The sequence below is a fragment of the Dreissena polymorpha genome, chromosome 14, assembly GCF_020536995.1.
Source record: "Dreissena polymorpha isolate Duluth1 chromosome 14, UMN_Dpol_1.0, whole genome shotgun sequence".
Lineage (NCBI taxonomy): Eukaryota > Metazoa > Mollusca > Bivalvia > Myida > Dreissenidae > Dreissena > Dreissena polymorpha.
The window spans coordinates 8,341,083-8,356,788 of NC_068368.1; the positions used below are offsets into that span (position 1 = coordinate 8,341,083).

At 35.5% G+C, this 15,706-nt stretch overlaps 1 long non-coding RNA gene across 1 annotated transcript; it reads left to right on the forward strand.

Moving 5' to 3' along the window:
- The first annotated feature begins 11,576 nt into the window (after positions 1–11,576).
- On the forward strand, positions 11,577–12,644 carry LOC127858481 (uncharacterized). Its single transcript, XR_008038949.1, has 2 exons — positions 11,577–12,010; positions 12,479–12,644. It is a non-coding gene; the product is annotated as an uncharacterized LOC127858481 (long non-coding RNA).
- The last annotated feature ends 3,062 nt before the right edge of the window (positions 12,645–15,706 follow it).

The window sequence follows — 15,706 nt, forward strand, 5'->3', positions numbered from 1 at the left end:
CTCAACGGGGCTATACCGGCATCAGACCCCGGCAGAGCTGCGGCAACGACCAAGTTTAACCGGGGACAACCGGGGCTCCACCTTGAAAGTATTAAAATGTTTAATACCTCCGGTTTGAACCGGGAGTCACCGGTAAGGACCGGCAACGACCAGCTTGGCACTGGGAACAACCGGGACTGCACCGGGAACAACCGGGATGGCACCGTTAGAGCGCCGGTTTACTTATGTACCGCAGCTATAGCGGGACTCTGTCGGCATTCACCAGGCTCGCCGTAGCTCTGCCGGGGTCTGTTTGGGCCCCGGTGGATCTACGATGTCGTCCCGGTTGTTCCCGGTGCAGTCCCGGTTGTTCCCAGTGCCACGCCGGTCGTTGCCGGTCGTTCCCGGTGACTCCCGGTTCATCCCGGAGGTATTAAACATTTTAATACTTTCCCGGTGGAGCCCAGGTTGTCCCCGGTCGTCCAGAGTTCATCCCGGTGGAGCACCGGTTCATCCCGGTAGGGCCCCGGTTCACCCCGGTAGATGCCTGATCACGCATCGGGGCTGCGCCGGCATCATAGTGAGACTGGGCCTTAACCGCATTGTAACACGAGGTAAATTTACCGGCCGTCATGTACGCAGTAAACAATAACCTGCGACAGAAACCCACTGCCAAACCTTAACAACAATACATTGATTAGGTAATTGCGGATTTGTGCCATTTGGTCCTACTTTCCACACCTTACGGCTGTTACAGGTGTTGATTTTACAGGTAAAATCGTGTATAATAACGTGAAATTCGTCTCAAAATTAGTTGGCGATAACAGATGTTCAAGAAAATCGCTTTGATGTATACGATGTAAAAGCAAAATCCGTATGAGATAAAGAAGGATCGAAGTTGGGACATGGGATTTACTTTGACATAAGCAGAGTTTCGAGATAAGCGAGTTGGACATAACGAGATTCGAATGCTATTTGATAAAGAATACCGTATACCTATGGTCGGTCTCTATCCAAAAGAACGTATAAGGGATTGTCACAAGGTGAAGATGCGTAATTTTTATTGAGACCGACGACATTAGGTTCTCGACTCTCAACTGCCGTCTTATATATGGAATTTCGATTTTGATCGTTTCCTTTGGCCTAGTCGTGAATTTAATTATATCATAATAATGTGCATTACCATGTCGACTGTGCGCTTCTGACCATGTTGTGTCGTTGTTACTACATCTTCCTCTAAGGAAACATCCAGCCACTCCATGAAACGCATACACGCTAAAGTACGGTGGCATAGAGGTGCTCTCCTCTTTTTTCTATCTCGTGGCCACGAGTTAGCTATGTCGTGGCCACGAGATAGAAAAAAGAGGAGTGCAAAACTAAATAAAAGCGGCGTACAATTAAAAAAAAAGAGCGGTGCTTCTCTTTTTTTTTAATTGCTCTCCTCTTTTTTCTATCTCGTAGCCACGAGTTAACTATGTCGTGACCACGAGATAGAAAAAAGAGGAGTCCAAAACCTCTATGCCACCGTACTAAAGCGTTGTCGTAGCGAGACATATACGTATACTGTTATAGACACGATCATGCATAATAATACTATTTAGCCGTTATTTCTAATAACTGGGTCACCCTACACATTTCTAAACACACCAGTGGCTTAACGATACATACATCAATATGGAAATTGTAAAATTGTGTCAATTAAACACAGTAAGAAACCTTAATTGCATTTTTTAAAAGTGAATCTTGACTTCGGTTTGATAAATCAGCGGTATATTTAATGTTTAACCGCATAAACCAGATGCATGTTGAATCATATTTTGATGTAACAGATATATGAATGTCATTTTACTTAAATTCAGATTTTTGTTATTACAAAAGCATAATCTTACCTGTTTTAAACACAAATTTCCACTAATCCGTTCTTCCATGTCATGTGTATTTACACAATGTATTCGTAGTAAAACATATACCCGACGTCGTAGCGAAACGGACTACGATTATACCTCGTCAGCACCCAGTATGTAATTGGTCTTCATACGTACGTGTTAAGGTCTCCTTAGCATGGTATAAAACATTGTCCAGCGACAAGTTGCTAATTGATTAAGACGTATACAGATTGAGTAAATTGAATGGCTCAAAATCGCGTTTCAGGTCAGAACATCACCCGTGTCTCTGTGCGTAATCCCACAAAAATACTTTCTTTGTAATTCTATCATCTGTCATTTGGACGAGACGGATATATTAATGTATACTTTTAAATTAACTGCGCTTACGTTGTCAAAAAATCTACCTTTTCATAAAGTATTTGCAGACCTAATAATAAAATTCCACAATACATTCTTACGTTTGTAGTTCTCTTAAAAAAAGGTACAATCAACTTTCAATCACAAATCTTTTGATAAGAATGTTAAAATTAGTTTATCTATGATTTATATAAACTATAATGTCAGAACTAATACAATAATTTCCAAACAATTTTAAATCGTAAGCGTGATTTAAACCACGGATATGGATACAAATCGAAGATTCCTCGCAAGTCTAGCTAGTAACAACGTTTTATAAATATAAGGCAAGTGTACTTACAGCACATTATTTATGATTTATCTCAAGTAAAGAGTCATAATAAATATATAGCAACAAACCGCAGTGTCTTATCAACATGCTTTTAGCAGAATGCCAGCACGCTGCAATGGCGTAAATTAGATAACGACAAGGATCTACACGTGGTGACAAATAACACGACACACATTGTCCCCAATATTTATGTCTCAAAGTAAAGAAACTTCCATTATTTGAGTCGTGTTCTGAGAAAACTCGGCTTAATGCATGTGCGTAAAGTGTCGTCCCAGATTAGCCTGTGCAGTCCGCACAGGCTAATCAGAGACGACACTTTCCGCCTTAACTTAATTTTCGGTAAGGAGGGACTAAAAATACCATAAAAGCGCAAAGTGTCGTCCCTGATTAGCCTGATTCCCAGCTATTTCGTTGATCAGTTGTATTTTTTGAAAACATTCCTTTGATAAAATAAGGGTACGTTGTAATGTAAGTATTTTAAGGAATTAGATTCTTGATATTTGACTGCTATCAACATAAATGAACCAAACTGTTGCAAAAGTTAATAATCAAAGTATGTATACATACATGCTTGAAGTAAACTAATAAATCCATACATTGTATTGATTGTATTGGTTCTCTTTTTTTTTAGTTTTAGAAGCTGCTATGTAAAAGGCTGCGTTCAAAAAATCCGTACAGTATTCTGCTGAGCAAAAGTGACTGCATGCTTATGTAGCAAGAATGATTATTTACACATTACTAGCTCGATTAGGTCTAAATAAATTTTCCAAAACGAAAATTTTCTGGACACATCAAACTTGCAACGGACTGAAAGAATGTGTGATGTTGTAATCTTCAAAGTTTGTGGGCTGTTAAGAAAAAGCAATCATTTCAAAACGTCGGTATCTGTCTGTAAGCAAAACTTACCTACGACATAACAAATGTCAGATGTAAAACACTGAACCAGCAGATAGTAAAAATATTGAATGAATTATTGTTATTATTACAAGATGAAATTGAAGCAGAATCCTGCTTTTATGCAATCATTAGGCAATTTTATCTCTTTAGACTCTTGCAAAATATATCTGTTTGGCTTCGTGTTGATGCAAATGTTACGAAGAAGCTAACTCCAAAAATATATCTATGTTCACATGGATCGTGTTGATGCACAGTCTATGTTCACATGTATCGTGTTGATGCACAGTCTTTGTTCACATGTATCGTGTTGATGCACAGTCTATGTTCACATGTATCGTGTTGATGCACAGTCTGTGTTCAAATGTATCGTGTTGATGCACAGTCTTTGTTCACATGTATCGTGTTGATGCACAGTCTTTGTTCACATGTATCGTGTTGATGCACAGTCTTTGTTCACATGTATCGTGTTTATGCACAGTCTTTGTTCACATGTATCGTGTTTATGCACAGTCTATGTTCACATCTATCGTGTTGATGCACAGTCTTTGTTCACATGTATCGTGTTGATGCACAGTCTATGTTCACATGTATCGTGTTGATGCACAGTCTGTGTTCACATGTATCGTGTTGATGCACAGTCTTTGTTCACATGTATCGTGTTGATGCACAGTCTTTGTTCACATGTATCGTGTTGATGCACAGTCTGTGTTCACATGTATCGTGTTGATGCACAGTCTTTGTTCACATGTATCGTGTTGATGCACAGTCTATGTTCACATGTATCGTGTTTATGCACAGTCTTTGTTCACATGTATCGTGTTGATGCACAGTCTATGTTCACATGTATCGTGTTTATGCACAGTCTATGTTCACATGTATCGTGTTGATGCACATTCTTTGTTCACATGTATCGTGTTGATGCACAGTCTTTGTTCACATGTATCGTGTTGATGCCCAGTCTTTGTTCACATGTATCGTGTTGATGCACAGTCTTTGTTCACATGTATCGTGTTGATGCACAGTCTTTGTTCACATGTATCGTGTTTATGCACAGTCTTTGTTCACATGTATCGTGTTTATGCACGGTCTATGTTCACATGTATCGTGTTTATGCACGGTCTATGTTCACATGTATCGTGTTTATTCACGGTCTATGTTCACATGTATGGTGTTTATGCACAGTCTATGCTCACATGTATCGTGTTTATACACAGTCTATGTTCACATGTATCGTGTTTATGCATAGTCTATGTTCACATGTATGGTGTTTATGCACAGTCTATGTTCACATGTATCGTGTTTATTCACAGTCTATGTTCACATGTATCGTGTTTATGCACAGTCTATGTTCACATTTATCGTGTTTATGCACAGTCTATGTTCACATGTATTGTGCTTATGCACAGTCTATGTTCACATGTATCATGTTTATGCACAGTCTATGTTCACATGTATCGTGTTTATGCACAGTAGTTCACGTCAGTTTTTTTGCCATATTTGAAAATAACTTAAAGGGGCCGTCCAACCGATTTTGGCATGTATTGAAGCTTGTCATTAAATGCTTAATATTGATAAATTTAAACATTTGAACTAAAAATCTCCAGTAAAAAAAAACAACAATAATATAATTTAACAAAAAAGAAAAAAATAACCCTCAACAGGGCTCGAATTACTGACCCCTGGATTCCTGGAGTCCTGTAGTGCGTTCAGTTACAGCGAACGTTCGCCAATGATCGTTCGTTTCCGATTCGGTCTTATTGAACGATAAGTTTGGCGTGAACGTTTCAAGATGGCGGCTCCCAGAAATTTGTAGCGATTTTGATGGCGGAAATCGCTAATAACACAGAAAGTACTTAACTCACAGATATTTAAAAAAAACTATAATAATTTGAATATAATTATAAGTGGTGTGGATGCGATAGTGTTATTTTTCATTAGCGATCGAAATTTAGTGTAAAAGGTGCATTGAATCAGTTATAAAACAAAGCCCTAAAATAGCGCAATACATTATAATCTTCAAATGTAGTTGTAATTTTCTTTTACATTGAATGAATTTTCGTTTCATTTACATTTAATGAAAATACTAATAAATTTTAGCATTCACATGGAAAACAACAACACCTGCATATTTTGCGAATTGAACTGTCTTTGAATGCACATGTATATTGAAAACTCTAATGTAGTGATTATGAGCGATACCATTCTGGCATTTTATTATACCATAAATCTATACATTTATTTTACCCAAGTTTTTTATATCGATATTATGATCAAACGCGATTGCTTGTTTTCACGATGATGTTTCGAACACTGCAAAAACGCACGATCTTTACACATTATTATATCGGTTTACATTTGCAGGTACCCGTTAAATACGATAATGGTGAAGCAGTAAATTTCTACACTATTTTAAATGTATTGTCATTATAAAACACTTAAGTGTTATGTTTAAACTGGCTTATATATATACTTATTAGTTCCTGTTAATCCATTTCGAACAAATGTACGTCTATTTTTTAAATATGTTCAAATGTTTTATTAAAGCAACTGTTAAGTTTTTGGCTTAATATGCCCAGAGATGACACGGAGGTATCATAAATTGTGTTTAATGACCAGACACATGTGGTTAATGACCCCATACTGAGTCATACAAATATGGGTCCCTGGGTTTATGACACCCTGTTTTCTTAGTTATTGTCTGGACAGTATCTGATCATATCGAGATAATCGGTTTGTGATGAGCAAAGGGGCAATTAAACAATGGGTGGTTAAAAATGCTGAAATAAGGAGTGTCAAAATTGGTGTGAACAATTAAATAAAAACATTTACATGTATCAAGAGGATTTAGTTAATCTGTAACAAGGTAAGTCTTTACGGACATATAGGTTGAAATAGTTTCTTTATGTTGATAACATAAAATCAACCAATTTGTTGTTTGTTTTCGTCCTTATTTGTGTTCATTCATTGGATTCTATTTAATATGGAAGAATTTCAATTTCTGAATATTTTGTTGTTCTTAAAATGGGTCGCGAATATGATTGAAATCTTATCACGATGCGGATCATCAAACGCAAACAATAGCAGAATGGCAGCAGTGTCGGCGGCCAAAATTTGAGGATGCGCAAACGTGACGTTATTATCGAAATCCCCAAAACCTCCTATACATTTTGTTTATTGTTCAATTCACTTTATGTACTACAAAAAAAGGAAATAATATCGAAGTAACACTAAACAAATACAACATAATTATTTGTCCGCCATCTTGGTTTCGCTAGCGAACTACCTCCCGAGAGGGTTCGCTTCGGTTCGCGAACGTTCGCGGCGAACCGAGCGTTCAATAGCGAACGTTCGCGACCGTTCGCGAACTATAGCGAACGTTCGCTGTAACTGAACGCACTACTGGAGTTAAAAGCCTCCCGCCTAGACCACTCGACATTCCACGCTCACATTCAAAGCGGTATTGTTTAGCTATATAAGCAATCCTTGTAGTTTCCCAAAATATCGAATCGCGTCGATACGACGCTTTATCTGTTGGACGGCCCCTTTAATGAATATATAAAGGAAAATAACTCTGGACTTTTACCCTTGACATATACAATTGAACCATGAAGCAGTCATATATTTTTTCTGCATGACAAGAAAAAAATCATACCAAAAGCATGGAAACACACTCACTTAAGAGAAATTTGTGATGTGTGATGATGTCTTTCTTTGGGTAAGACTTTGCAATATCAAGCAGTATAAACTAGTTCGTTTTGTTATCGAATTGTGTGTTTATTATATAAATAGATGTTCTTTGTTGCCTCATTATAAATAATTTGTTTAATAATAAATGTGTTAAATACAGTAGCACAATTGTGCAAACTTTGAGTTTGAAAAGAGTTTGTTAAATAAATAATTATATAAAACAGAGAAACAACTTCTTTTGTTTTTTAAAATATCTATTCACTCAACGTTTCGGTCAATTTAGACCTCCATCAGGAGTAAACATTTTGTTATAAAATAAAGAAAATGACGTCACAATCACATGACGTCAATTGCAACAGTTGAAAAAGAGTTTGTTGAAATTCTACATATGCAAAAAAATGTATAAAACATATTTGTTCACATGCTTTTTTTGTTGAATATATTTATGTTGTAAACGAAAGTTTAAGCCAGCTTTAAATTATTGATGCTATAGAAAAATACAATAAGTTCAACGAATTTCATAGCATTAGCTCCAACAGTTTGGAAGATACGCAAAACGCGTTTGTTCAAAGATGACTTTTCTGGTCTGTGTGATTTTGCGCAGTGCTTCTTCCTTAAAGATAAATGCAATCACTAATGGAAGCATTGTTCATGTAAGTTTAAGTTTATTAACATTAATACAAGACAAGTAGACTTATATTTACATATGCAGGAGACTGGGAGTACATTTACATCTTGGACAAAAATAATAAAGTACAACGCCTTGCTTCTTTTTTAAGCTTAAGTATAATTTAACCCTTATTTTACCCTTCTAAATTTGTAGACAACATTCCGTCCTAAACGTAAATGAAATTCCTGCATATGCACAAAGTCAATAAAACATTATTAGAATATATATGTTTGGACTATTTGGAAATAATTTCGTTTCTCTTCTGACCATAACTTACCATATTCATACTTGTCAGAGAAGTTCATGCATTTATCAGATTCTAAAGTAGGTGGGTTAGTCGAACGTTTTGATGCCACATATCTATAAATAAAAACATGTAAAGATAGATCAAAGTTATATTGTTGGGGCAACGACTTACTAATGACAAAAAATCTACAATTAAGTTTGTATTGATCTTTTTTAATTTTCAATTCTTAAAATAATAATAATAATTTTATTTGTGCACACAACATATCAATACAATCAACAGTCTTAATTGTTAACAATTTATATATATCACAGATAGTTTACATCAGATCTATAAAAACATATATATATATATATATATATATATATATATATATATATATATATATATATATATATATATGGTTCAAATGCTATCACATTTTATCACACCTATTTGTCAATATTAAATTATCTTTAATTATAGAAATATAAGTGCACTGGATAACCCGTAAAGCTTCTTACATTGGTTTAAAAGCGAACTCCAATTCAACATGATATCAGGTGTAAAAACAGGACTTCGTGTTGTTATGTCTACAGCCTAACTTCAATATTGGTGTTGGCCAATGCCTATAAAGGGAAGCACATTATATTGTTTTGCTTAATTACCTGTTGTTATTTCAAACATTTAAATTTGTTTTCAACAATAAGATGCAAATATGTACGTATTACCCATTATAATATCCTCCAATTACCTTAAGTCGAGCATGACCCAAAGTCGATCACTTTGTTTACATTAAGAACGCGGCTCTCGTGATGACGTCACACGCATGCGCTCAGTGTATTTTTTTTACTTATATTACTACGCTTGAAAATAATTACAAACACAACTAATATAAGGAAAAAACCCAGATTAATTGTATTTAAAAATCTTACTTAAAATAAAATAGTCCAAATGTATGCTTATTTCTTGCATTTTTTCGGTACTCTTCATTAAACTTGCACAAATTGCAGACCACTGCCCTATTTTAAACACAACAAATTTATGTTTTTGATTTATTTGAATGAAAATTCTTAATTTTTTTCACGATTCCCAGAAAATGTTGCATGAAACATTCTGTGAACGCACATCGTAAAAATAGGTTACATGATGATATACACACGTTCAGTGGGTAAGCCCTGTCCCGATTGGATGATAATTTTATCAAATCTTTTTATAGTAACATATATATGCCAAAATTTTATTTGAACAAATTGCGAACGTTATTTCTTTTTCAACTCTTGACCACTTTCTCGTGTCAATGTTGCTCGAAAGAAGATCGACCGATAAAACAGAAACTAGTTAAATGGTAAACAGAAGGTATGAAAAAAGTTAAATTAATCTTTCTGTTTCTCTAAATTTGTTCAGTGAATCAACTTTTCAAAGTTTTGTTGACCTCCTGCCTATTACTTATGGATACTTATGGATGTTTCCCAGCACAGGTCAAGCCTCTTCGCGTGATTCAAAGTCTTCATTAAATTCTTCAAGGTCGCGACTTGTGTGACTTCCGGTGTTACAGTTAATCGCTGCCTTATAGTTGTAAAGCATATCTTTGTTTTTCCAATGATTGTCAAGTCTGTTTTTGAATGTATTTATGGTTTTAGCACTTGCTACATGGTCTGGGAGACTATTCCAGTTTTTAGCTGCTTTCAGTGTAAAGCAGTGTTTTCGCGAACTGAAGTTTGGTCTTTGTACAAAAATTTTGTGTGTGTTTCCTCTAGTTGTTTCACGCACAGAATGGTCTTTCTTCCACTAAATAAAGTCTGCAATCTTCTGGGTCATATTTACCACTTGAGATTTTATAGATTTCAATCATATCTCCACGATGTCTTCTATAATTGAGCGTTGGGAGTTTAAGTTTTTTTAGCCTTTCTTCGTAATTCAAGTTGTTAAAGCCTGGTAGTTGTTTTGTGGCGCGTATTTGTACACCTTCAATAAGGTCGTTGTGTTTTTCAAGATGAGGGAACCAAACCGAGCTGGCATAGTCCAGGTGTGATCTTACAAGTGCTTTGTAAAGTGGAAGAAATGATTTTTCGTCAAGGTTTTGGAATGTCCTTCGAATTATTGCTGACATGGAATTGGCTTTTTTAAGTTTTTCACTTATATGTTTTTTGAAAGAGAGTTTGTCGTTTATTATAACCCCTATGTCTTTCTCCTTATTGATTCTTTCTAAAGTTTTTCCCATAAGTTTGTATTGAAAGTTAGTGTCCGGTTCATTTTTCCCAATGTGGAGGCATTTGCATTTGTCAGGGTGGAATTTTAGTAGCCATGTATCACTCCATTTTGTTAATTGTTCTAGATCTCTTTGCAGGATTTCTCTGTCATTGTTGTCGTCAATCAGTTGAAATATTTTCGTGTCATCTGCAAAAAGGTATACTGAGGATTGGACAGTATCTGGCAGGTCGTTTATATATATAACAAATAATATTGGTCCTAGAGCAGACCCTTGAGGTATGCCTGAGGTTACATCTTCCCAGTTTGAGCAGGCGTTGTTGATTGCAACCTGTTGTTTCCTTCCACTTAGGTAGTTTTCGATCCAGTCTATCATGTTATTTCCTATTTTGTATGCTTTTAGTTTGTTTATGAGTCTTTTGTGGGGGACTGTGTGGAAGGCTTTCTGGTAATCCATATAGATACAGTCAACGCCCATCCCGTTATTTTCAGCTTCTGTCCATTCTTCTAGTACTCTTAGTAGTTGTAATGATGTTGATCGTCCTGCTATAAGCCCATATTGTTTTTTGGTGAAGAATTTGTTGTTATTGAAGTGGTTTATGAAGTGTTCGGTTACTAGTTTTTCCATTACCTTGCAGATTACTGATGTCAGGCTAACCGGTCTGTAATTAATTGCGAGTGTTTTGTTTCATTTCTTGTAGATTGCACTTATCTTTGCTTTTTTCCAGTTATAAGGTACTCTTCTTTCATGTTTAGATTTATTGAATATTATATTAAGTGGTTTTGCTAGTTGGTTACTTAGTTCTTTTAGGAATAATGGGTGCATACCGTCCATTCCTGGAGATTTGTCTGGTTTCGAAGATTGGAGTAATTTAGCTATTTTACGTTCGTTTATGTCTAGTTCTTGCCATTCCTTATTGGGTTGCCTTTGCTTAAGTTCCGGTACGTTTTCGTCTGGTGAACACACTGCTGAAGTAGCTGCCTAAAATGTTTGCCTTTTGTTCGTCCCCTTTAACCTTTGTTAACTTTGGGTCTGTGGGGTCCTGGCATAAGCTTGTTATTTCCTGCTTGGTTTTACTTTTTGAAATAATGTATTGCCAGATTTTTTGGGGATTTGTCTTAGCTTCTTTCGCCAGATTTTCTTCATAATCCTTCCTCGCTAAACGTACTAGTTTTGTTATTTTGTTTCTCACCCTTTTATATTTTGTTCTGATGGCTGGCTCTTTTGTTTGACTAAACTTGTTGGATAGTCTTGATTTTTCCTTGATTAGTTCTACTATTTCATTACTTAGTGGTACTTTTGTGTTCTTATTTGATATTTTATATGTTCAGGGTTCCCGCTGTCGATCGCCATTGGCGCCAATTGCGACAAAATAAAAAATCTGGCGACAAAATTTCGTAAATGGCGATTTTAAAAAAATCGTCATTTTTCTGCATTTATATTTTCTTAAAATGACAAAAGACGCTGTGTTTACCAGCCGCTTTACGGCAGTCGTAATACTATAGATTTCCATGATGTAAGCGATACAGCTGTTTTCAATGGAGCGTGGAGCTGACTGCATACTACCGCAAAGTGGCATGTTATGGTGATAATTGCGATTATCTGGAGTGTTGTTGCAAGTTATCTTAATTGGTCGGCAGTTTTATTGCATCAGAGATAAGGCAATATTGAAATATGCCGACTTTGCGCTTAAATGTGAAGTGTTTGTCACAGTGTTCGAAGCAGATTCAAGACCAGTAAATTGACAACAATGACAATCAAAAAGGTAAGTATCGATTGTTTTTAGAAAAATCGGGTGTAATTATAGAAAATAGTAAAACATTTTACATGTATTGGTTCTATTTAAACAGTGACATATTTCTGTTTCACTCGTCGAAATGGCAAGTTCAGAGTGTAAAACGACTTTTAAAAAGTGAACATTAGATTCTGCTAATTTTGAGACTCATTCAAAATGCAAACGTTCCCCTCCCTAACATTCACCAGCTAACAAACAAAAACCAAACAAAGACAGTTGTTTATCAGAATTTGATTTCCTTCAATATGATTTCCAACACACAATCTATGCTGTGTGAACTCTTTATATCCTCATCACTTATCAATTCACTCGCTACCGAATGTACTGTTTTAAGAAAGGTAAACATAGTTAAGCACATTTATATTATTCATATACTACACATTAATTGATTATTATTAGTTTAATATTAATATTATTTTTCCCTTTTTGTATTTTCAGAATACCATAGAGCTTATGAAGCACCAATACTGTGGCAACATATTCAGGCTGCTAAGAAGGTGTCAATCAACAAGAGTTACAACTGATTGAATGTGCCTTTATTTAATGAACAATTTTTAATGTGTTGTTATTATAAATACTACTGTTATTAAATCAATTCCTTTAACATACTGTAAATGCTCATTTTTTGGTATTATAATAACATGATTTTCATCGCCCAAATGTTGCCCCAGTGTGGCGACAACTTTTTTAATTCGGCGAAAGTAAGTGGCGACAACTTTTGAAAGCCCAGAGGGAACCCTGATGTTGGTACATGTCTTTCCTCCATATCTATAATTTTTTGCTTGAATTTTTCCCACATGCTTTTTACATTGTTTTCATTTGAGTTATTCAGCAACTCGTCCCAGTTAAACTCGTCCAGCTCTTTTTTCAGTTCGTTGTAGTTCGCTTTTCTATAGTTCTTCCTCTTTTTATCATTTTGTTTTAAATTCACATTGCATATGTATCTAAAAATGATTACACAGTGGTCACTTTTCCCTAGTGGGCTTTGATATTGTATTTCTTCAATGGCATTTTTGTCTGCGGTGATTATGAGATCTAAGATACTTTGGTCATTAGAGCCCCTCCATCTTGTAGGTTCAGTCACTTTCTGGAATAGGAAGTTATCCTGCAGTGTATCTATGAATTTTTGCTCCTCACTATTATCTCCTTTTGTAAGAAGGGTGTCCCAATCTATGTTTGGGAGGTTAAAGTCCCCCATTAATATTAGGTCAGAACTATTTTCTGTTGCTTCATTTATAAGGTTTCTTAATGCTTCGTTCCTACCGCTTGTATTGTCTGATGGTGATCTATAGATGAGGCCAATAAGTAGATGCTCGTTGTTACTAGTTTTGATTTTTACAAAAATGTTTTCTTCAAATTCATTTTTCATCTTCACTTCTTCAGCTAAAAGATCTTCATGTATATATAAGATGAGTCCCCTCCCCTTATCATTATCAATGTTCATATGGAATAGATTATATTCTTTGGCCCAATCCTTTTTGAGTTCTGCTGGGTTCAGTGTGTATGATTTATTCTTAGCCTTAACTTCTGTTATCCCAATAAACTTAGGTTTATTTTCTCTGACTCGAATTTAAAGCTCGTTTAATTTGTTTCTGAGTTGGTCTGCATTTGTGTAAAGACATGTTAAATTATTTACATTATTTACATTGATATTCTTATTTACAATCACTTTTTTCATTTCTTTTGCTTTATTTCTGGGTCGATTTTCTCTCGCACGATTCGTCTGGCAGATGGTGGACCTCTCACCTTGAAACGGTACTTTCCTTGCGAGTTTTTTCCCTTTCTTTGGCTTCTGCAAATAGTTTCTTCTCATTTTCTCTTTCAATTGGAGTCATGTCATTTGCTATTCTTATATCATGTGTTTCTTCTTTGTCTTTCAGTTTGCTTCCTCCTTTGAGGTATTCTATTTTCATTTGTTTGTCTGCAAAGGTTACAAGCATTGGTCTCTTTGGTTTTTCATTCTCATACTTTCCCAGACGTACTATTTTTATGATGTCTTCATTTGTTACTTTCACCCCACATATTTCACCTACTTTGATGGCTTTTTCTTTATCATGGTTTAATCTTTCAACACGGTTCGTCGAGTTTTGTTCATCTATTCCATACATTACAAGGTTGTTCTCCCTATTTTTTCTTTCATTTAGTTCACTGATTACTGATTGTATTTTGTCTTTGTTATCTGCTCCTTCTGAACCTTCAATTACACTTACTTTATTTCTGGTTATTTCTTCTTGTACTATGTCCCTCATCTCTTGTTTGCTTTGTGTGTTCTTGGTTAGTTCCTGGTGTATGATATTTTTGACATCTTCCCTTTCACATTCTTTGTTCTTAATGATTTCATATTGTACATGAAATGTACACCTGCCTGGGTGTAGACCGTCCTTGAGTAGTGACCAGTTATTGTAGTAGTTCATGCGACCACCCCTGACGTATGTCCTGCTTTTTGTAGATCTTTGTTGAAGATTGGTGTTCGTCCAGTGTTCAGGGTGTTAAGTTTCGAGTTCAGTGTGTCAATTAGTTTTATTAGTATTTTGTCCTCTTCTATGCTCTTCTCCTCCAGTTGTTGAGCTTGTTGTCCTCTTTCTTTGTTCCACTTGGCTATTGAGTAGTATGGTATTTGGAGAAATATGACGTGGCACCCTTTGCTTATAAGGAAATGAGATAATTCTTTAGATTTAGCTGTGATTTCGGCCACAATTGTTTCGTCACGAGACCTAAGTTCAATTAACCCGTCTGTATTCAATTTGGTCAAGTCGCAAGTCCCTAAATAGACATATACCGTATATGATTTGTTTGCCTTTGTTTTTTGGTCAAATCTGAGTTTAACTTTTTTAAGAGTGTCACTAGTATTTGCACCTCCTTTACTCCACCATATAAAACTATTGATGAACCTTTTCTCAAACTCAGTCTGATGTTTCTCCAGGTATTTTTCTTTACTGTCTGTAAGAAGGATTGGTATAGTGCAATCGAGTACTCTCGCTTTTCGGTTGTGACCTCTCGACTCAAGGTAAACAACGCGCGTAGTGTATGTCATTTGCGGGTGTGTATGGAACTATCGGCTTTGCGTGGTTAAACAAGCTGTAAATAAACAATTTTGACATTGGTTGAACGGGAATGAAATAAATCTTTAAAGGTACATCGTTTATTGCGGCATTTGTTTGAATTAATTCAGAAATTATTTTAGTCGTTTCCTTTACCGCTCGACTCAAGGTTATTGGAGGATATTAAAAGTACATCAAATAACGTTTACACATAAATTAGGTGGCACCAATTATCATATTAATACGATATTTAAGACTTTCTAAATTTTCAAAACAAATATGTGTCTGTTGGTTTTTCTCGGGAATCGTTGACACGTTGACGTTATCTTATTGTATGGTTTCGTCATGAGTTAGTAATACTCTTGGTGTTTTATTTCTCTTTATTTTTGTATTTTTTCTATCGAAGTTCTTATTTTTTAATATAAATGATTTAATCAACAAATCTGTTTTGGTGAAGTTAATAGTATAGTTTTTTTAAATTTATGTTTGAGAAGGAATCCAGCTTTGTGTTGCCAAAGTTGCTTGCGTTTACTTTTGCGATCGGGAACCATGCTATCCACACGAATAAAGTTGAATGTAACCACCGGAAGTCAACTTCTGAAAAGTTCTAAATGGTCACAATATA